Consider the following 22,404-nt stretch of genomic DNA (forward strand, 5'->3'; position numbering starts at 1 on the left):
GGTTTTGGAAGACAAAGTGGAGAGACGACAGACTTCCCACGACAGTGAGTCACAGCAGAAAAAAGCTCCATGCAACAAACAAAAATGTGTCAGAAAGAGCTACTGAGAGCAGACAACAGAGTGCACAGGAAATATTAGCAAGAACAGACCATCTAGATTTATCTTTAATCTGTGTTAAATCTTAGTCTGTACACAGGCAGGTTGATTTCTGTCCAAGCATCACCAGAGAGTTTCAAGGTTAACAGAAAGATGTTAAAATCTATTGAAAACCTAAGAAATGGTTAGTTCCCTGTGTAAAACAGCGGTTGGCTGAGTATGTTCATTCACCGCCTCACAAACGCTGAGATGGCAGAACTGTGGCACTAACTGACATCAAACTTCCAGTGTGTTTGTTTGACAAGCGTCTCCATTCTTTCCTTTTTGGGGGAGGAGGATAAGACTGTGAAGGCAGGGCGGTCTGGGCAAGGTTGCTGGTTGTTGGCGACAAAAGTGAGGAGGTGATAGGAAGGCAGAGGGAGGGAGAAAGGGGGAGGGGAGGTGACAGTAAGTAGGGCGAGTGTGATGCAAATAGCCCTGCAGTCGCCTCGCCCGCCTACCTGCGTGCCTGCCAGCGGCTCTTTCATAATCTCTGTTGACAAAACAGAGGCACACTGCCCTGGCCTGGCCATGTAAACTCACACCAGTGACATGACACAAGCTGCTTCGCTTGGAGTACTCATGCCATGGACAGTCTTCACTGCTTTATAAAGGATGAAGAAGAAACTGGCTCCCAGTTTGCCGTCTGATCTGATTCTGCCGATTTAGGTTTTTCTAAGCCAGTAGAATACATTTTGCAATTCATTGAAGAAGCAACTGAAATGTCTTTGGGCCTGTTCTGACCTGGTTTTAGTGATCTGATCACATGTGGACAGCTCTAAGTATGTGTGTTCCCACCTGGCAGCAGAATGGGTCTCCAAATGCGTCTTGAGTGACCACTTGTGATCGGATCTCGCTTCCCCGCTCTATATGCAAATAAACACGTAGCCTACATAATTTCCGTTTGCATCTAGGCTCGTTTGTGTGTGTGTGTGTGTGTGTGTGTGTGTGTGTGTTCGTGAATATAAATGTCAGTTGTTCCTCTGAATCATGACAAATGAAAAAGCGCTGCCCAAAGTCTGTCTGTGTGCCGAAATAAGCAATCTACTGACGGGCATTGGGACCTGTGCAGGAGAGGGGGAGGGTGGGGGGAGGGGGAGAGGTTTTTAAAAGTCTTGTGCATTTGTTGTGTCTGCTTTATTTTATATTTCATGTTTGCTTATAAAAGTCGTTGTTAAGTTACAGCTGATAAAGACTCAACATTTCCTGATTTTGCTGCTTCATAATAAAAGCTTTTAAATAACAAAATAACTAGGGACCTTTATTGGGCTTTTATTGTGAAGAATTTATAAGAAAATTAAACCGTTTTGCAGTCGCTGCTTTGACCACTCAGGCTCGCCGGCTTTCTCCAGAGCTATCACAGCGCAGTGAAGATAGGTCTGCAATGCAACATAAAAAAAAAAAATGATTTCTCTTTGCTCATTGCTCCCGAATATGATCATAAGCCTCATAAACGGGTTATTCATGTCCATGCAAACGCACTCTATGAAAAAAAGCTGGAGTAGACTACTATGCCACCGCCCGACGCAAGATGACACCTGTGATCCAGTGCACAGCCCACAGCCGGAGCATAATCCGGTTTCCCCGACGGCCACCAAATCCCACACACAAGACCAGCAAGCCGCAGCGTTATATGGCAGATGCAGCCAAGGCAACGTTTGGGTTTGTGGCAGAAAAACATTATGACAAGAGGATTGTGAAAGAAATCGAGATTGTGCGCAGCTGGACAACAGACTTGCTGAGTTACACGCGAGCGCACGCTTCAAACCACTTTCAATTAATCTTCTCCACCCCTGCCCCACTTATACAATAAGAAGCTACTCTTTTAATGTCTGTGTCTTAATCAGTTGCATGTTTTCATACAAAATGAGCTTTACACAAAACCTTATCACAGCTGAATATTTCATCAATGTAGTGTTCAAGCCTACATTTTATGTAGTCTTGATTTGGATGGTCACTTGCATTTAAAAAGGTTCTTTAAGTAAATTGTAGCAGACCACAGTCAACTTAAATCAAGTAAATAATAATAATAATAATAATAATAATAATAATAATAATAACATAAAATAATCTAATTTCCCACATCATAGTGGCTAATTAGAATGAAATGCATACAAAAACATATCTTAAGTGATATATTACCAAGACATACGTTTAAAAATATCCGAGACGCATGTCAATGATCATGTCATGCAACTGCTGAATTAGAGTACCGGCACCTTTTTTGGTCCAACTCAGAACTGGGAGAGACTGATTCATGCCAGGCAGAGACATGAATCAGAGCTAAAGAAAAGTCAAAATGATTCATTTGTTTCAGCTGGGAACAAAACACTGCACCACAGTTCCTGAATTAATTCAAAAGTGACCCAAAATCCAAAAAGTGAAAATGATGTAACCTGCTGAAGGTATCATCAGGTTTCTACAAAGGGTAATTGTCAGGTTCTGCTGCAACTGAATTTTCAGTTCTGCGATTGGCTGTTTCTCACCAAAATGCTGAGACTCTCCACGTGTTTGATCTGTACAGGCATGTACCTTTGACTTTTTATTCAAAGAAACAAATGCTTTTATGCCCATCCAAGTCTTAGAAGAGCTCCACCTGCCAGTCACCTAACATTATCTGTGGTGAACATAGACTTTTTCTTTTCTTTCATTAACTCTTTGTGGAAGAACCCAGGAGCTGCCTGCCCCTCCTCATCTTTATCCTCTCTAGTTTTCTTCCTAATCATGTCCAGTATCTCCTCTGCCTGGAACTCGACTCTCCCTTCTCTCCTCTCTTACCGACCTCACTCTTCACACAATCACTCCTGCTATCTGTGCAATGGCAGGGTGTCTGCAAAAGCATGTGTGAGACTGCACGTGAACGAAAGAGAGAGTGTGGTTTGGTTAAGTCTAGGCACATTTACTGTATGTGTGTGTGTGTGTGTGTGTGTGTGTGTGTGTGTGTGTGTGTGTGTGTGTGTGTGTGTGTGTGTGTGTGTGTGTGTGTGTGTTGTTGTTGTCACCTGCAGACAAGGGTAAAAGATGAATGCTCTCTTTCAGCCTCTGTGGCAGGTAGAGCAAAAAGAATAATTTGATTTCTCCCTCTTTCTCCCTGCTGCCTTCCTACTCTTCATTTTCTCATCTGCCTGAAAATCCTCTGCTCAACCCTCTTTGTTTCCGAAACTATTCCACCTTCCTAAATCCAAGCCTTAAACACAAAACAACTTGATAATACATTTGCTTCAGAGAACACAAACTGTTCTCTGTGTTCAGGTCAGGAGGATGTTGCAAGAATGTGGCAACAACAAGAAACTGTCTCTGGCAAACCGCTCAACCTAAACCCAGCAGGCTGTTACCATGCCAACCATATGGGATGTTAGCCCACCTTATGACAGCGCCCGAGATGATGGACGATCAGATCCCCCCTCCCCTCTCTCTGGGGGTGTGGTCCTATGTGGGCTGGTCAATGGAGTCTGGAGGGAAAAAAAAGAAAAAAAAAGAAAAAGTTTACACACACAGTGCATGTTCATTATGGTGATATTAATGAATAACAAGCAGCATTATTAATCAGCGGCCTGAAGACACATGCACAGGAAGCTGCATTAACAGCTTAATGAGCAGAAGGAACTGTGAGGGAGCCGTGCCTTTGCTATGTGCTTTTGTCTTCATAACGGGTACACACGTACAGAGAAAACACACCGTGCATTAGCATTAACATATACACCCGCTGCCACAGCCAGACCAACTGAACACACACACACAAAAAAAGGGATGTTGAGACACAAGTTTTACAAGAAGCCAAACCGTAGAAACCTGAAAGTGACGACAGCATAAGATCCACAATTCAGCCGCTCAGACTAGCTATAAAAAGGTAAAAGAAAGTGCTTTTCCACTAAATGTGCACTCCTGATCCATACAACTGAATTTAAACATCAAGCCTTTATTGGCAAATATCTCCCATGCTTTGTGGATTCTGAGCAAGATTACAAAAACAAACTATTAGGCTAAATCACCGCTCTAATCCCAAAAGCACATAATAGGCTAATTTGTGTCCATTTAGATCCTGATAAGAAACATTGTGTGTGTGTGTGGGTGTGTGTTGGCCACGCTGAGTTGTTGTAGTAGCTCAAGTGTTCTGTCTGAACAATCATAAGAGTGTAACCCGTGGGGGTAAAGAGTGCGTAACCATGGAGAACGCTGGGCGTTTCCATGACACCCTGTCATCAGTGAAGCACGCTTTCAGGATGTCTCATGTTCATCTGTCACTGTGCCTGAATGTGTGTGTGATAGAGATAAAATGTAGGTTACTTTCGTTTTTTATTACCGGTATGTGTGAGAGCGTCGTGTCAGAGCGCACGTTTACAACCAAATATCTGAACACGCTTACATGAGTGTGTGCGTGTTTGTATGGCTGACCTCATGCCCAGCGTGCCTATGCTGTGTATGTTTACATTTGTGTGTGTGTGAGAGTGTGTGTGAGCGTGTGTTAGTGCGCCATTCACCGTCAGCGACCTGACCGCTGGCTGCACCCATGATTGGGAGCAGATGGGGGCTGTTGGGGTGTGCGTGTGTGTGTGTGTGTGTTAGAAGGAAGAAGTCAGAGGAGGAGGGGGGGGTGGGTGCTCTAGTTTAGGTGATGTATGGACTCTCACACACCAACAAAGACCCTCCTTCAACCGATGTGTTTCCTATTAATTGAAAGGGGGGGAAAATGGAGCCAGAGAACAACTGCTGAAGTGGGAAGGATTTATAGCTCAGCTGTGACAAAGAGTAACGGACTCCATTTTTTGCAAAAGTTGGAGGGGGGTGTTGTAGTTCTCCTCTCCGTGCACGAGCAGGAACAAGAGAGCCGTCAGTGCGATCATTACTACTCTTTGTGCTCACTTTGAAACAGCCGTGAAAATCAGAGCGAATAAAATGGTAGTTAACAGCATGTGGCGTTGCTCATACCGGCGTAAAGCCTTGAATATAAAAGCAGTGTGAATGAGCCCAATATGCAGAGGTTGAGTCTATGAAGAAATGTTAAGCTCACACCGCAGAGGCCTTTTTACAGTTCGCTCTCATCCATTCAACACGTCCGTTGTACTCTTCAATTACTCGACACCAAAGTGCCTAACAACCTTTTACTGTATGAATGTTTGCTCGATGCACTTGAGCAACACAATCAATATCTTACACTGCTTCCTCTTGTCAAAGAAACACACTTTAAAGGATGCAATAAAGATGCAGCCAGAGTTTACATTTTACAGAGGATGTGCAAGCCATTAACTTCATGAACTTGAGCTGCTCAGTAAATCATCAACAGTTATAAGTGGCAGAGATCTCATCTCAACGACAATTCTCCATACGAGCATAAACAACTGTCAGAGAAGCTGATTTAACTCAGTGGTCAGTTTGTTGTGACGTTTGGAGGGATTGCTTCCCCTTTCCATGTTACGATAATGCAAAACTCACAGATGAAGAATCAGTGTTTCCTGGGCCTTTGTTTCTAAGCTGCCTTATATTATTCACTTAAAATTAAATCTCTGTTAAAGCTGATATTTGGTAATAAACTTGATTTGCCCGCATCAGCCAAACACAATGCAAAATCATGCAGTGAAGGCAGAGAAAATGCATGTCAAACACAGGAAAAACAGCATTTCACATTAACTGAAAGGAACTTATGGAAATATTTGCTTAAAAAATCCACAAACTACTGTGTAAGTGAACAGGTCTCATTTACTGATTCTTTCATTGTATTACAATGTTTGTGTACATACAGTAGAGCTGTATGATTACTGCACCTTCATTTCACTTTAATTGCTGTGATCTTGAGGGAAAACAGTTGAAATGTGGCGCAAATTGTGAATGTGTGCCTTGCCAGATCACATTGTGTTGCAGCAAAAGTTGAGCCAAGTTCAAATTTTCTGCTTATTTAAATTATTGAGAAGACTGAAAATGTATTCCTCAAAGGTCTGCATCTGATGGTGCAGTCTGTCACCAGGGCATAGAAAACTTTTGTCTCTTTGCTTTAAACCCCCAAATATCGATCAAATATCAAATATCAGTACCAGTTGCTTGCTCTTTTCTAATAAAAAAGAAAAGTATTTTGCCAAACAGGAACTGGATCCCCAATGGACCTGACTATCAAAAACCAGTCCTGTGAACATTAAAATGTTTTTTATTTGCGTATACTTAAACACACCCTTTAAAAAAAGCGTTGATGTCCAGCCAAAAGAATCTGCCCCTTTAAGAAACATCTTCAGGCGACTGATAGATAGGCAAATGGAATTCAGGCACATCCACTAGTTGTTTCTTTGTGAGCTTTAAGCTTTCCCTCTCTTCACCCCCTTCTTCCTACTGTCTCTCTTTTTTTACAACAGGATTTTTCTCTCCATGTGTTCGTCTTCTGTAATGACTGTGAATAAGGGAAATTGTGCGTGCTGGCCAGCATACACAACGGCACAGTGAAAAACGCATAAAAGTACATTGTGTGTGTGTGTGTGTGTGTGTGTGTGTGTGTGTGTGTGTGTGTGTGTGTGTGTGTGTGTGTACTCTGGGTAACTCTGCTTTAGTTTTGCTTCACCCAGACCCTTCCAACAAACCCAGCACTCACACTGGGGCAAAATAGGAGCCAAGCCACATCTTGGCACCTCGCCACCCCTTAAACAAATCAGACCACAGAGGCTAATAAAAAAACTCCAAGTCCAAAGCTGGCCTCCTCAGACGAGGGGGTACCAAAGAGGGGAGTCATTCTCAGCTACCCCGCTCCGTCATAAATGAAGTTGTACCAGACAGAGCGCTGCTTTTCAACTCGGACAAAAAGTACCAGTCTCTCCACTGTCTCCATCATCATCATCCCAAAACCCTTTTCTTTGCTGTTCAATAGCGCTTTGATGTTATATTGTTCTTAACTAGCCTCCCTTGAAAAAAAAAAAAAAAAAAACACTCATCGAAAACAAATGGCTTCTTAGATCAGTGATAAAGTGAGCGTGAACTTTCCATCTTTAGACCAATTAGGGCTATCGTAGCACACAGCCCGCTGCTTCAAACTTTACGCTTCAGAGAGGGATAAGAAGGGGGTTGAGGATGAAGAAAAGCATAGGGAAAGCATCTGGCTCAGGCGAGAAACAGGCCAGGCAGGTCTAAAACTTAAAACTCATCTAGCTATCCAGGGTGTGTCTGCTGTAGACTGCCATCAAACATGCATTTACATATTCAAAAAAAGAAACGGGCGTTTACATGAGTCATCCATTCCAAGAAGGTAGAGGAAACCAAACTCACAGCACACTGCACCACGCTACAGTGTCAAAGTACACGACAGTGAATCTGAAGTCACACAAGCAGCTAACTAATTTCTCAGAAAGAACAAACCGTAAAAAGAAATGAAAGAAAAATGATTGCATTAGGGTTTTGTAATAACAGCTCAAGGCCACTTTAAAATTACTTTACGGTGCAACATCTGTTTTGAGTACAAGCAGACACTCAATGTAATAAAACAGGCAATTTTCTTCTCTTAGAATTCACAGAGTATCAAATACTGTAAGACCATGTTTGAAGATCAAAAAAATGAGGGGATCACTGTGCACACACACCGCTAGTCCAAACAAATGCTTTATTTCTGTTTATATTCTTATTTTTACTTATTAACTTAGTGTACTATTGACAAAACTTGTGCTACCTGACTTTGTGAGCCTATAAAGCTAATTTATTTCAGTTTGGTCCAATATGGGGCAAATATATAGATACAGTATGTAGAGTAAGTTACAATTTAGACATGCACACCATGGTAGCTATGCTTATTAATTACATTTACATTGACTTACAGTAGTGGAGTGCAAAAAAGATAGAGAAGGCTTTGAGCAAGATCTGAACATAACAAATATCTTTTATTAGATGGGTAGCCATATAATCTTGTACATTCATGGTGCCCAGGAGATGGCTCTCCTCTGACTTTTTCTCTAGCGCCATCATGAGGTTCACATTTGAGTTTTGACAGAAGTATATCAACAACTATTGGATGGATTTTAGTGCAGACCTTCATGTTTTACTCTGGATGAATTGTAATCACTTCAGCGATCCCCTTACTCCATATAGCGCCATTATCAGGTTAAACGTTGGCAGGTGTCTGTTAAGATCATATATACTAGGAAATAGCTGTAAACTGCATGTAATGGTGGCAGCGATACTTACAATATTGTATTCTTCATTACTAGTTCCCTCGCTTCTGAGAACTGACCTAAATATGAGCTAAACTGATGACAAACATTTGAAAAAACAGCATCTCGAGCGTCTATTTTTTTTATTATTATTGATCATTCTGCGGTGTCCTGAAATAGAAATAAAGGACTTGCAGAAGGAAACAACACCGCACCACATCGTGGCATTCTTCAGCACCAGTTTCTCCATTATTTTTTGGTACTGAGGACACTCTGTGGTATGATAATGCTGATATACTGATGGGTGACAGATTCAAAGATAAAGCTACAAAAAAAAAGTGTTCAAAAGCCACCAGAACAGCTTTAGTGTGGGAACTATTACTACACCCCTTGTAGCCTATATGGAAGCATCTGCATTTAATATGTTGCTCCATTCATTAAGTCAGGTTTTACCTTTAATTTGTCACCCGTCAGTAACATGAGCTACATAAAATATAAAATGCTTATTTTTCTTTGTCAAAACTTCATGAACCTGCAGTAAAAGTTCAGGGTTTAACAAGGTTAATGTTGACACTGTTTGTGTGTACAGTAAATTAGTGTTTCAGCTTGTGTGTCGTCACCCAACAGATGAGTCTCCATGCTACCTTCATGAACATTCTCCATTAATGTGAGCTGCACTGTATCACGGTAAATGAGGGATGGCAGAGGTCATTAAAAAGCTTTGCTGAACTGTAATCCTGCAGTCAAACCCTGACAAGCATACAAGTGTGTGTTATCCACAACAGCTCCTGCTACTTCAACCCATCCACGCTCTGAACATGTGTGTAGAGAGGAGAGAGACTATAAGAAGAGATGGATGCTTCCTTATGTGTTAAGTGATGACAGTAATGTTGCTAAGCAAACAAACAGCCCTGATAATATAGGGACAGTACTCCACACATGTCCTCATCCCTCTCCTTCAGCTTTTAAAAACAGTCACACACTGATTTTGTTCTGTCATTAAAGGTGTGAAGATATCTCGGGGCCAGGACATGTACAGAGCGCTTTAAGTGCAACATGTAGGCTATCAAAGTCACAGTCTAACATGCCTGCATAGTCAAGCAGAGAACTGGGTTAAATAAAACGCCTCATTGGAAACCATCAATTATTCAGGAGCTGTACATTATCATAACATTTCTGTGAGTTAATTAACAATGAACTGAGAGGCAGGGCTGTCATATCTAAAAGCGATGAATGACTGGAGCTTTGGTAAATACTTAAAACATTCTTGTCATCACAAAGAGTAAATTACCTAGTTACAGGCCTAATGGGGTAGAGAAAGAAATGCAGCGAGATTGCAGGAAAACAGTTGTCACCTGCTTTTAGTTACTGGGTGTGAAATTAATCAAAATGGAGGTAAAAAGCAAGCATAATGAGGCCATATACTGTAGTCTGAGGAAGGGGATAGTTTTCTTGACTGTTGATTGGTGTAACAGGTCAATCAATAAGACACGCCCCTCCATCTCTAACCCCGCCTCTGATGGTCATTCTGCTGCCACAGCAACAAACAGCAAAACACATCTACCTGGATGACCTCCAGTCTATACAATAACCGATTACTGATTACTGTAAATGTAGTAATTTTGTAGGTTAGAAATAAAAATAAATAAAAATAATGGCAGATTATAAAATCCACTCAAAAATGTATTTTGCTTATCGTTACTTCACTTGGATGTTTGACCATCACTGTGCAGAATAAGGAGTTTGTTTTGTTGGAAGTTTCTCTGTGCTCAATAACTATTCTGAAATTTCCCAATGGAGGCAGTAGATGCACTTTTATTCTATTACTTTATTATTTATATACATCTTAAAACATGTCTGGAGAGGATCATATTTATGTAAAGCACTTTGAACTTATTTTTATTTATGAAAGGTGCCAATATTAATAAAAATATCTTATTTAATTTGTCATGCACATTTGTACTGCAGTAAGGGAGTCTGTGTTCCTGGGCATTTCAGCTTTTACAGAAAGTGTAAACAGCATAAGCAGTAGGTTTTCACTGTGTTGCATTATGGGCTACGGAGGCTGCTGCTGATGAGGAGGAGATAGGCATCTTGGCTTCTGTTCCGATTAAATACTTCCTGTATGAGAGTAGACAAATGGTGGGTCTTTAAAAGTCTTCACTTTTTAATTCTGTAGGACAGACAACCAGCTGCTGAACATTTAAATAATCCAAATATTTTATTCAATAACACTCCAATGAACTGAGCTGGAAATATCTTATCATCTTGTCTTGTTTTAGTTGAGGACATTTTAAAGCGTTACAGTCATTTTAAAACTCATGCACTTTTGCAGCTGCCAAACACAAAATAATTCTGACTGTCAAATACATAGTGGTATCAAGCACTGGCACAGCACACAGTTATCCCACTTAAGTCCAACAAAGGGTGAACATAATTTCCTATAAACTACTATGTGATTACTCCATAGTTATTATTATTATTATTACTAATCTCAGAAATGCTCAGACACACTGACTGTACTGCAGGCTGTATATTCACTTTTTATAAGATGACCAACTAAAGGCAATACATCATATGATGAAACACCATCATGTTGAATCTCCAGTGTAAACTATGACAACCTTGTTGTATAATTCACTGAGCAGGGATATGTATGCAGTGGTGCATTTAACTCAAGTACTGAACTTACGTACAAGTTTGACGTTCTTTACTTAAGTATATTGTATCCATTTGTAGCTACTTTATACACCTAATCCAATAAGTGTCAGAGGTAAATATTTTACTTTTTACTACATTGATTCAATAGCTATAGCTACTAGTTCCTTTGCAGATGACGATTTTAATTAAAAACATATAGTATGATAAACTAATTAAATGATACATCGTTAAAGATTAGACTAACTAAATAAATCAATCTATAAATTAGTTACACTTAGCTCCACATTAACTAGCCACAACAATAAAATGGGGTTTACACCTTATTTTTTCAGTAATAGAAATGCAATAATGAAATACATTTAACACTCACATGGGCAATTGCTGCAGAATGAGTGCTTTTATTTTTGATTTATTTAAGATTTTGTAAAGGATCTGAGTAGTTCTTTCACCACTGTATGTATGAAATAGAAAATAATTCTGTTACCGTCATTGCACAGCATTGTACGAAAGCAACCCTGAAGGTGCATTCACACATCAAACAGTAATTAAAAAATAGAGAAAAGTAAAAAAAAATATTTGGTGACAACCAGGAATTAACCTGTGCCAAAAGTCAGGTGTGAATGGTCAGTGTCCTGTATGAAATGCAGGGTTTGTGTGTGTGACAGTGGTGTAAGATTGAAAGGTTGATATAACGGTCAATAAATAAATGAAACTTTGTGGAGTTTAAAAAGAATAAAAAAAGGAGTGTGAAAGAACAGTATGTCAGTGTAAAAAAATAATTGAATGCAGATGAAACTCAAGCACAGCACTGCTCGAGATGTCGATGGAGAAAGAGCATTTCTTTTGCTGATGCATGGGTGTGACGATGAGTGAGTGTGTTAAGAGTGTGTGGATATACTGCAAGACTTTCTTTAGTGGGAATGGGGACATAATTGGTTCAATAATACCCTCACACACACACATCAGTGTGGTCTTAGCGAGAGAACACCTTCTTCTCCTCCACCTCTACTTTCCTCCTCGCCTCCTTCCTCGCGCTTTCCTTCTCCACAGTGACAGTGAGGAAGCAGATTCACCACAGCACTCCCCCCTCCCTCCCACCCCTCCTCCCTCTATTTATTTGCTCAGAGTCCAAAAACTGCACAGCACAGGGAAAAAAAATGATGGGGGGTGGGAGGGGTGTAGGAAGAAGAGGGAAAAAAAGAGGGAGGGAGGGAGATACAAACATACACTGCAGATTCAGCTGCACACACGTGGATGGGACACGCACGCATGCACACACACAAACACGCACACACTCCTGGTGGAGCATCTAAATCACATTAGCTGGCTGTCTGTCATCCATCACTCCCACAGACAAAAATCACATGCCAGAGAGGCAGGGAAACTGCATGGCAACATGCATAACCACCCACAAACAAACGCGGTCACAGAGCAGCCGACACACCTTGAAACCAGACAGCAGCGTGCAGGAGAAAGCAATCCCTCCTTACACACAATATTCCCCAATCAAAAATCAACTTGCATTCACTTGCACGGACATCACTGTCAGCACACGTCAACCGTACATTTGGGGGATCCACTCATTCTCCTCTGTGCTCTGCTGCTGCTCTGTGCACTTGGCAAACTTGCATTAACATCAGAGAAAATCAACAATTCCAAATAACACAATGGGGGGAAAAACATACCATTGTTGCTTTAAATATTTAAAGCGGAAGGAGCTAAGCAGGAGCAGAGCGACATCTTGAAAAATATATATTTTTTTTATCTGTCTGTATCAATCTTCTTTCCCATTAGAGGGGGATGGGGCCCTTATCTAACTGCGTGTTTGTTTTTGTGCGTTTGTGTGTGCGTGTAGACCCAAATATTTGTTGGGGGTGCCTCTTATCTTAAAGATGGTGTGGGGTGCATGTCAGTAGGGTGCATGTTGAGTGTGTGTGTGTGTGTGTGTGTGTGTTTTATCTAATGGGCTTTTTGAGTGAGGTAATTAGCTGGCAAGATTTAGAAGAAGAAGGAGAGAAGAAAAGGTTTTGGGGGGCAAGACAAACTTGATGTGTGCTCTATACATTACGAGACCATATGGTGCCCACTGTGCGGCAGAAGCAGGCAGAGCACCACAGCGCAGCTCTCATCCACTTGTCTATCGAGCCAGTCTCTCAGCTCACACTCAGTTCTCCCTCCCTCCCTCTCTGTCTTGTTAACTCAATAACATCCACAGCCTCCTCTCTTAACTCACCATTTTTTTTTTTTTTTTTTGGCAGGGAAAGCAAAGAAAAGAAATATTTCAGCCTTCCTTCTTATCCAGCTTCCTCTCATCGCAGACGACCGGCTCTGGCTCTTGTCTCCTCCACACCTTTCCCCGCTAAGTGCTGTGTGCACTCATCGTAGAGCTTAATCCGAACCAAAAAGGATTATTTCAATCGCATTAAAATCTGAAAACTGACAGCCCTCTGTATGTGCCATCTGGCTGATGACAGGCATTGAGGCTATGTTTACACATGCACGTGTGCAGCAAGAAGAAAGAAGAAAACACGAAAATAACTACTACATCCTTACAAGATTCCAGGGAGGTAGCAATCAAGTTTTTTTGGCCCTAATTTGAGTCGTTTAATATTTGGTATCTGCCAGATACACTGAAATAAAAGCTGTAGACTACTAAATCTGACATACATTATTTTTTACAAGCTACTTGATCCAAATACTGAAGGTTCTACTTCAAAAATATTAAGTTTAAATGGTTGATGTGATATGAATAAAAGTTTACCTGGGAGAATGGGACTCCTGAAACTGATGTGACCTAGCCTGACAAGCCAGACCCACATCCAGATGTTGGGTCTGGGAACTCACCATTGACGGAGCTCAATCCGAGGGGCGGGATAAACGGTTGTCTTTCAAATTCCCTCTGCACGTAATAGGCTAACGCTACAACCAGGCAGATCAACGAAGAAGGTAGCGAAGCTAGTTGATAGATTAAACTTTTGCCGTATCCGAACGGCAAAACGTACACATCTTCCTTTTTTTAAGAATGACTTCTGTGCCGTTCTTTGTTCTTTTCTCAAAGAAAAGCTTGACTCCAACTCTTCTAGAAGACCGCTGTTCCCAGCAGCAGCAGCCATAAGCCCGCCCATCGACGCTATACACGATGTGATTGGCCTGACCAGAATTTGGTTTTTCCTCTATCTGCACCGTTCAAGATCAGATTCACAAAGGATATTATGCTAATGATATTACAGTGCAAACACATCCATAACGTTTTGCAGCTGAGTGCAATTTGCCCTTTCTTTGCATCTGATTGTAATTAATCTGTGGCGAATATAAATGTTGCCTTTGCGCCAAGAACACCGGAGGGAGAAAATCGCACAGAGAAAAATCAAAATGACATTTTCAGACCGCAAGCTACAGGTCCTGACCAATGAGGTGCATTCCTTAAAACTTCAGGCAAGGAATTTAAACGTGACAGAGACACCGTATTTGGGTTTTAATATCCCAGTTTGTCAGTGCTGTTGGTGTTTTAAAATGAACCTTTAAACTTTAAAAGAAGATGGCATGATTTAAAGCGGACACCCCTCATAAATACGCTTCATTACCACTAACTCTCTGAAGACGCTAATATATTTCCTGTTACTCCGGGTCACTGTTTTGCACTGAGGCTCATTTGCAAAGAAAGAAGCCATTTTTTTGCGCCAAATGTATGCACATTAGATTAGATTAGATAATACTTTGTTCATCCCACAATGGGGAAATTCACTTATTACAGCAGCAGTTTTTCCACAATAAAAACAAACAAACAAACAAACAAACAACCAACCAAACAACAGGCAATGTGCAAAAAGTACTGAATGAATGTAAAGTGGCATTATATAAAAAGTATTTAAGTAAAGTAAAGTGAGGTGGCCATAGTGTGAAAAATATTGTAATGTAAGTAAGCAATTGATGTGAAATTAGCTTGAATAATATGTAATTAAATAACAGCAAAAGTAATTAACCATAATATAAATTATATTTAAGTGTGACCATAATATAAATAATATTGAAAAAGTAATTACTCGGAATGGAAAAATATAAATACAGATGGAAAAATATAAATACAGATAATAACAAAGATATACATAGAGCCATGATGAGTGGTGGGTAATTGAAACAGGAACAGAAAACAACTACCATTACCTAACATTACCTAATTTTAATACGTGCAAACAGCACAGAGGCACCAGGATGCTATTTGCTTGTCAGTGCAACTAGGGGTGCATTTTATCCTTTGTGGGTGCTTTGAGAATTACAGCGTTTCTTTTTGGTTTTATCTGTGCAGGTTTAGTGACCGGAAAAGCCGATCAAGCCTTTGCTGAAGTTGTATACATTGTATACAGTGGTGTTAGAGTGGAGCTTCTTCCCGCACTTAAGATCTTTGGCTGAGTACACACACCGGCTGCAAAGAGCATGTTAACCGGACAAGTCAAATTTTGGCTTCCTGTCAAGTTCCTCACAGAAATAACATGCAACCAGTTCTTTTAACTGGACCGTGAAAATGTCATTGCTGCTGCTACGTGAATGTTTCGTACACTGAGCTTTGCTAATGTGAAAGAGAGAGGCTAAGAGATTTGTTAGCACTGTAGCTCATCAAATAATGTACAAAATTAAAACACAGAAGAGTGCAGTAAAGAAGGTATCAGATTTTGATCACTTCAGCAAATACAGATAGGTTAAAGATACTGATACTAAAGATCGGTTCGAGACATAGATCGTCTACTTGTGAACAGCAGCAACAATTACAGTAGACAGTACTCCAACACACTGTGTAGTTAAGAAAATGCTAATGGCCGAATGCAGCTGCAAGCCCACGTGCATGCACGCAGCATCAAAGCAGTAAGCGAGAGGGATGCTCTTTTAGTTGGCTCATGAAATCATTTATTTGCACACACACACACACACACACACACACACACACACACACACACACACACACACACACACACACACACACACACACACACACACACACACACACACACACACACACACACACACACACACACACACACACACACACACACACACACACACACACACCCCCAGCCGTTTGATGTGTAATGAGAGAAACCATTAGCAGTAAAAATGGGCTCTCCCCGCCCTGCCGCTCAGCAGATCTTAGTCAGAGCCACAGTTACATGTCTATTTATACATTCACTCCTCTTTAGATTTTCTTCATCTCTAACAGGGAGCAGTTTGTGTAGCACACAGTCAAGAAGGCTGCATTCCTCCTGCCCTTCTCTCCCTGTCTTCTTCTCCTACTGCTCCTCTCCCTCAGTCTCTACTCCCATCCCCCCTCTCTGGTTGTCTCCTCCCTCTCTATACCCTTCCCCCAGCTCTTTCCTGCTCTGTGCCTCTCCCTCCCTCCCTCCCTCCGTCTCATCAGGCTATATGCAGCAAGGCACAAATTCATAGGGGGAAAGAGAGACAGCAAAGGAGAGCTGGAGCGATAGGGTGGGGGTGGGGGTGGGGGGGGTTTGAAACGGAGAGATGGTTTGGACTGAAAGAGAGCAAAACAAGAGCGGATGACAGACTAATGGGGAATGAAGGGGCGAGAAAGAGACAGAGAGAAAAAGTGAGAGAGGGAAAAGGAGGAGGGATGGGTGGGTTGGTGGGAGAGCAGCGAGGAGGAGGAGGAGGAAGAGGAAGAGGAGGGAGACGCTCGCTCTTGCTACAGCGATGGGCGTTCCTCTCCCGGTTCCTGTGAGGTCAAAAGTTTACCGTGGTTTTAATTTCACCTTTCCACAGCCAATCAGAACGCGTCTCCTGCTGCTGGGGGAACTTTGACCCACTCGGAGAATTTGACTGTAAAGATCTAAAGCGCGCCTCTGCTTCACCACCAACAACGCTCGGGTTTTCTCCTTTTTATATTTATTCCCATCTTTTCTAAGCAGACATCCCCCTGCAGGTTTATTTGTCCTTCATTAGAGAGGACAAAAAAAACCAGTTGTTGTTGATCTAAGGGGATAGCGAGAAAGGGAATGAAAAATAGAGGCTTTATTATTTTTTGTTATTTTTTTGTACTTTTCCTCTGCTTTCCAAAACAGATGCCACCTAGACCGCGTGTGGGTCGAAAACCACAAGATCAACAGCCTCTCCTTTGGGATGAACAATGGACGCCTCGGCACTAACACACAAATCCACAGTCCATGTTCACGTCACTTGATCAGAACAACATACAAATACTCACAGACCAAGTGCCCCGCAGTGTTGGTGGGTGTAAGAACCTCTGTGTATGTGTGTTTATATGTGTGCAGGCATGTGAGAGTGGAGAGAGTGCAAGTACTGTATGTGTCTATGAAGGGGGAGGAGGCTGCAATTAGATCATAGCATCAGAGAAGGGAGGGGCGGCTCTGCAAATAGAGCGAGCAGAGTCGGCATGGCTGGCGACAGTAAGTAGAATGGCTTCAAGCCTCTTGTAAAGGAGACTAGTTCGGGTGTATGTATGTATGTATGTATGTATGTATGTATGTATGTATGTATGTATGTATGTATGTATGTATGTATGTATGTATATATGTGTGTGTGTTTTTTCCTTTATAGCCTCTTCATCACCGTCTGTGTGTGTATGTGCGTGTTTGATTAATTTACAGCCACGGCCACTGAAGTAGCTCCCTGTTGTTCTATTCTCCCCATATCAACCACACAATTGCCCCCAACCTCCTTATCCTCCTCCATTCAACTGACACACACGCACACACATAGACACACACACAGTATAGCCAATAGCCACCTTCCACCTAGCTGACTTTCTCTTCACTAGATGCTAGATGTTCATAATGTTCTTACTGTCAACAAATCCCATTATAGCAAACAACAAATATATACTATTATCAGGTATTTTCTGTGTATCCAAAGCCTGATATATCTTATTCATCTGTACCATAGTGTGTTCATAGTGCTGAGTTCTTTTATTGTTAAAAAATTCTTAAAAACACACAAATGGGACGAATTGTTGCCTTGAGTGACATGTTCCCTCATTACCATGAACATGGGCACTTTAGTTTATTTTCAGTCACTCCCACATACACCTAGCCTAGAAATCTAGACACACCTTAGCGGCAGCAAATGTAATTTGCAGCCAGGGTCAGTCTAGCAACTCTCCATCGGCTTGCGAGCTGGAAAAATTCTGGTCAGGCCAATCACATCGTGTATAGAGTCGGTGGGCGGGCTTAACATAAGGACGGCAGAGTTGCGACGGTTACGCGTGAATTCCTTGCTACTTGAAAACTAAGAAGATGGCTGCTGCTGCTGGCGAACAGCTTTCGAAACGGCTTTGGCCGTGACTCTGGAAGATTTGGAGTTAAGCACTGAAGTCATTCTTAAAAAAGGAAGATGTGTTCGGAGTTTTGCCGACCAGATACGGCAAAAGTTGAATCTATTAACTAGCGTTGCTCTGGTTGGCTATGAGTGCAGAGGGAATTTGAAAGACAACCGTTTATCCCGCCCCTCGGATTGAGCCCTGGTGAGTTCCCAGACCCAACATCTTAATGTGGGTCTGGCTTGTCAGGCTAACATACACCGACCTGCTGCTGTAAACACACAGTAGAGCACCAAATCCACAGCTGAAAATAGTCCCAAAAATACACTATTTACTCCTTTTTAGTAACTTTTGCCAAAATCTACAGTGGCCAGTTGTTTAAGGACATTACATAGCCTTTTTAAATCATGGAACTATATACTTATACTATACTGTATACTACAGTATATGCAACTATATACACACAATATTGATGATGATGCAAAATTTGCAAAAAGTACTTGGATAAAAATCCAGCTACCGACAGCCAACCAACAAGTAGAGAATTGCCTCTTCACTAAGATTTATCATTCCACAAACACCAGCCATTAAAACCCCTTAAGTGTCTCAAGTAAACGGATCACCTTACATCTCCCCCTTTCTCTCCAAGTGGCATTTCATCCATCTTTCTCTCAATGCTTCATTCTCTCTTTTTCTGACCAGTTCTCAGGTGAGACAGAGGAGCAGTGGTGTGTTTTGTGGCAATGTCAAATTCAGGTGGATTGATAATGGTAGCGAAGGTGTGAGAAGACACTGCAAGCAACTTCCTGTTTATTATCAGTCCAAACCACAATGTGAGCACGTGCAAGTTTTTTCCTGAGCTTCGGCTAAAGTTAGTTTCAAAGTCATATGAGTTAAAATATTGATTTGCAAGCACTTTAACCTGACTAAGTTGCTACAGTAAAGTGGTCTCTTAACACTTTGAGGTATCGAGGCCTCAGTGTTACCCCAGGTTTTACGATTACACAGTTAATGGACTGTTTGAGAAAAACTTGAAATGTAACAATGTCAACTGCATTGGCCATTTTTCTGCGGCTTGAAATCCCCCAACCCCTCCCCCCCCCCACGTGGCAATAACACCAACAACCTCTCTTTTGAGCAGAAGAAGCAAACAAACTGTGAAGCAGACGAAAGCTTGTAAAAAAATCAGCATCACCGTGACACTAACCCTTAGCCAGGACCTTGGTTTGTTTTGTTGGTAAATAGAAACTCTAAAAGCGCTCAAGAACAAACACACCCTGCACAGTGTTTGTCATAGCACCATAATCACACAGTAACAAGTTGCTCAACCCCCTCCCCATAACTCCTCCGGCTACATTTCTGTTCTTTTGTGCAGCTGAAGTGTGTCAGGACAAAGGTTAAATGCAGAGCAGTCACAAATTAGTACTGACTAGTGTGTGTTTCTGAGTAATGTGGTGCAAAAGTAAAGTGACAGAATACATACAGCAGGCAGCAAAGCAAAGAATAGAATCAGTGAAGAATTGTTTGTATGTTAGCTTTGTAACCAGTCTCCCTAGGTTCACCAATCAAAGCTTCTGAATGTGTTTAACTATTTCGCACAAGGTTTCATACAGCCGGACGGCCAGACGGTTCTCTGAAATGACTAAACTCAAGGTGAGACATACAGTGCGTTTACATGCACAGCAGTAACCGGGGTATGGTCTTTCCCCGGTTAAGTGAATAAACGGGTTATGCCAGTTCTCCCCGTATACACGAGCGGGAAAGAATGGGAAGAATGACGGGAGTAACTCTACCTCCGGTACAGTAGGTGGCGCTCTGCCAACACACAACTGGCTTTTTCTTCCGGTTGACCTATGTCAAAATAACACCGACCGGCCACTAAATTAGTAAAATTTAACAACTTAATGTTTCATTCACACACTATTGTCACAGTGTAGAAAAGCACAGTGCTCTCGACAGATGACTGAAAACTTGTTCGGCTCATTATATCTGTAACCGGTGTCGCCCAGTGCCGGGTGGAATTAGCAAGCTAATGTTAGCTAGCTAACATTTACATTAGCCAGCGGCCGCAGCAGGGGCTGCTCGGTCCCTCCGCTTTTTCACCGAGACACAGTGTTGACAGCCCCGGAGATGGAAAATCTGTTTAGCCATCTCCCGCTGTCTGCTGCTGCCTCGGCGGGAAGTAAAAAAGATGGACCGCAGGCTCTTTGCTGCCGATTGCCTGCTGATTCGGGCATCGCTGTTTTGACAACGACTACGATTCACAGCACTGACTGATTACTTCCGGTTTAAAAAACATTCCAGCGGAGTGGGGAGAAGCAGTGCATACGCTTAACCCAATCATACTCCGGTTTAGGTGTATACATGATGGGGCGACCTCTAGCTCACCCAGTAGAGTGTGCACCCCATGTAGGCAGCAGCCTGGGTTCGTATCTGACCCACGGCCCTTTGCTGCAGGTCGTCCCTCCTCTCTCCCCTTTCCTTTAAACTATCCTGTCAATTAAAGGCCATAACAGCCCAAACAATTACTGCCTCCCTCATGCATGCAGGAATACCCCAGTTACTGAAGGAGTTCTCTAGGTCTGTTAACCAGGTTATGAGAACTCCGATTTTAACGGGGTAAGGTGTTTACATGGCGTTTGAGAGATCGGGGTACTGCCTTAACACGAATATATATATATATATATATATATATATATATATATATATATATATATATATATATTATTTTTTTATATTTATATATATATATTTTTTTTTTTTTTTTTTTTTTTTTTAAAAAAGGTCCCATGGCATGAAAATTTCACTTTATGAGGTTTTTAACATTAATATGCGTTCCCCCAGCCTGCCTATGGTCCCCCAGTGGCTAGAAATGGTGATAGGTGTAAACCGAGCCCTGGGTATCCTGCTCTGCCTTTGAGAAAATGAAAGCTCAGATGGGCCGTTCTGGAATCTTCTCCTTATGAGGTCATAAGGAGCAAGGTTACCTCCCCTTTCTCTGCTTTGCCCGCCCAGAGAATTTGGCCCACCCATGAGAGAGAGACATCATGGCTTTCAAATGAGCAAAGTGGCAGTTGGTCAAGGCCACACCCCCACCCTCCACTTTGCCCCCCTCCTCTCTCCTCCTCAATAGCTACAGACACAGAAATGGCACATCCTAAGGAAAGCTCATTGTGGGACTGGCTCTAGTGGCTGTAATTCTGCACCATGGCTGAATTTCGGGAAAGAGACTTCAGATACAGTATTAGGGGACCACTAAGGTCTATATAAAAGCATCCAAACAGCACCATGTCATGGGACCTTTAAACTGCATGTAAATGCACTGACAGAAACTGGCAGGATTATAAACTGTGTGCTACACGTGAGTTCCTGTGTACCGCAATTACTTGCTGTCGCTTTTGGAGACAGCAGGAAGTCAATCAAAAACTCCAGTTCAGTGATTTAGATTTAACTTACTACTGACAGTTTAAGCTTGGCTGTTTCCTGTTTTACACCACTTTGCTCCGATTGTCATTCTGATTTTGATTTATTTTTCTTTTAATTTCTAGCAGACTAGGCACAGGAAGTGCATTGCTGTCTACCGCCGGTTAAGCCCGTTGTGGCTAAGCTTGACAGCTAACACTTCCCGCAGCTGCTTCTCAGCAAAAGCCAGCTAAATCAAAAAGAAAATTAGTGAGTATTGCACAGTGGACTTCTATAGCAAAGAAGCAAAACAATTTTTTCAAAAAGATAGGATTAGAACGCCTTAAGGTTTTCACTGTGAAGCCGCTGCAGGAAGATCCGTGGAATTGGGATCAGAAGGTGAGGAGAGAGTGTGAGAAAACACTAAAGCTCATTTCTGTCTGACAAAAGTTAAGAGTATGATACACATGCAGAAAAGTTTCTCAATTATATATTTTTTTATAAATAGCTTTAAAATAATTGAAGACAGACCCCCTCCCTTTCTTTTTATACACGTAGCTTATTTTGTAAATCAAAGCGCTTACTTAATGATCATGGAAGTGGTATGAAGCTGCTTCCCTCTATTCATTGTCCCAGATTTCTACAACTTAAAGTGATAAGTGATACAACACCGAAAAGAGATGCAACAAAAATATTTTTTAATTTAACTTTTTTTTTTTAAGTAAGTGCTGTAGTATTACTAGCAGGAGACAAGTAATAATTGAGGCAAGTTTGGAGACATTACCTTATTTAATCATTAAATTA

General features: G+C 41.7%; 1 protein-coding gene across 8 annotated transcripts in view; it reads right to left on the reverse strand.

Moving 5' to 3' along the window:
- Window positions 1–22,404, reverse strand: part of LOC120559456 (nuclear receptor coactivator 3-like) — a 65,603-nt gene that overhangs the window by 23,405 nt on the left and 19,794 nt on the right. For 7 of the 8 annotated variants that reach the window (XM_039801140.1, XM_039801141.1, XM_039801142.1 and 4 more), the window contains one exon: window positions 3,500–3,587. The gene's annotated coding sequence lies outside the window, so the exon portion shown is untranslated. Of the gene's footprint in view, window positions 1–3,499; window positions 3,588–17,127; window positions 17,211–22,404 lie in introns of those variants that run through there. The other variant, XM_039801146.1, reaches the window with a different exon arrangement.

The sequence above is a fragment of the Perca fluviatilis genome, chromosome 5 (genome assembly GCF_010015445.1).
Source record: "Perca fluviatilis chromosome 5, GENO_Pfluv_1.0, whole genome shotgun sequence".
Lineage (NCBI taxonomy): Eukaryota > Metazoa > Chordata > Actinopteri > Perciformes > Percidae > Perca > Perca fluviatilis.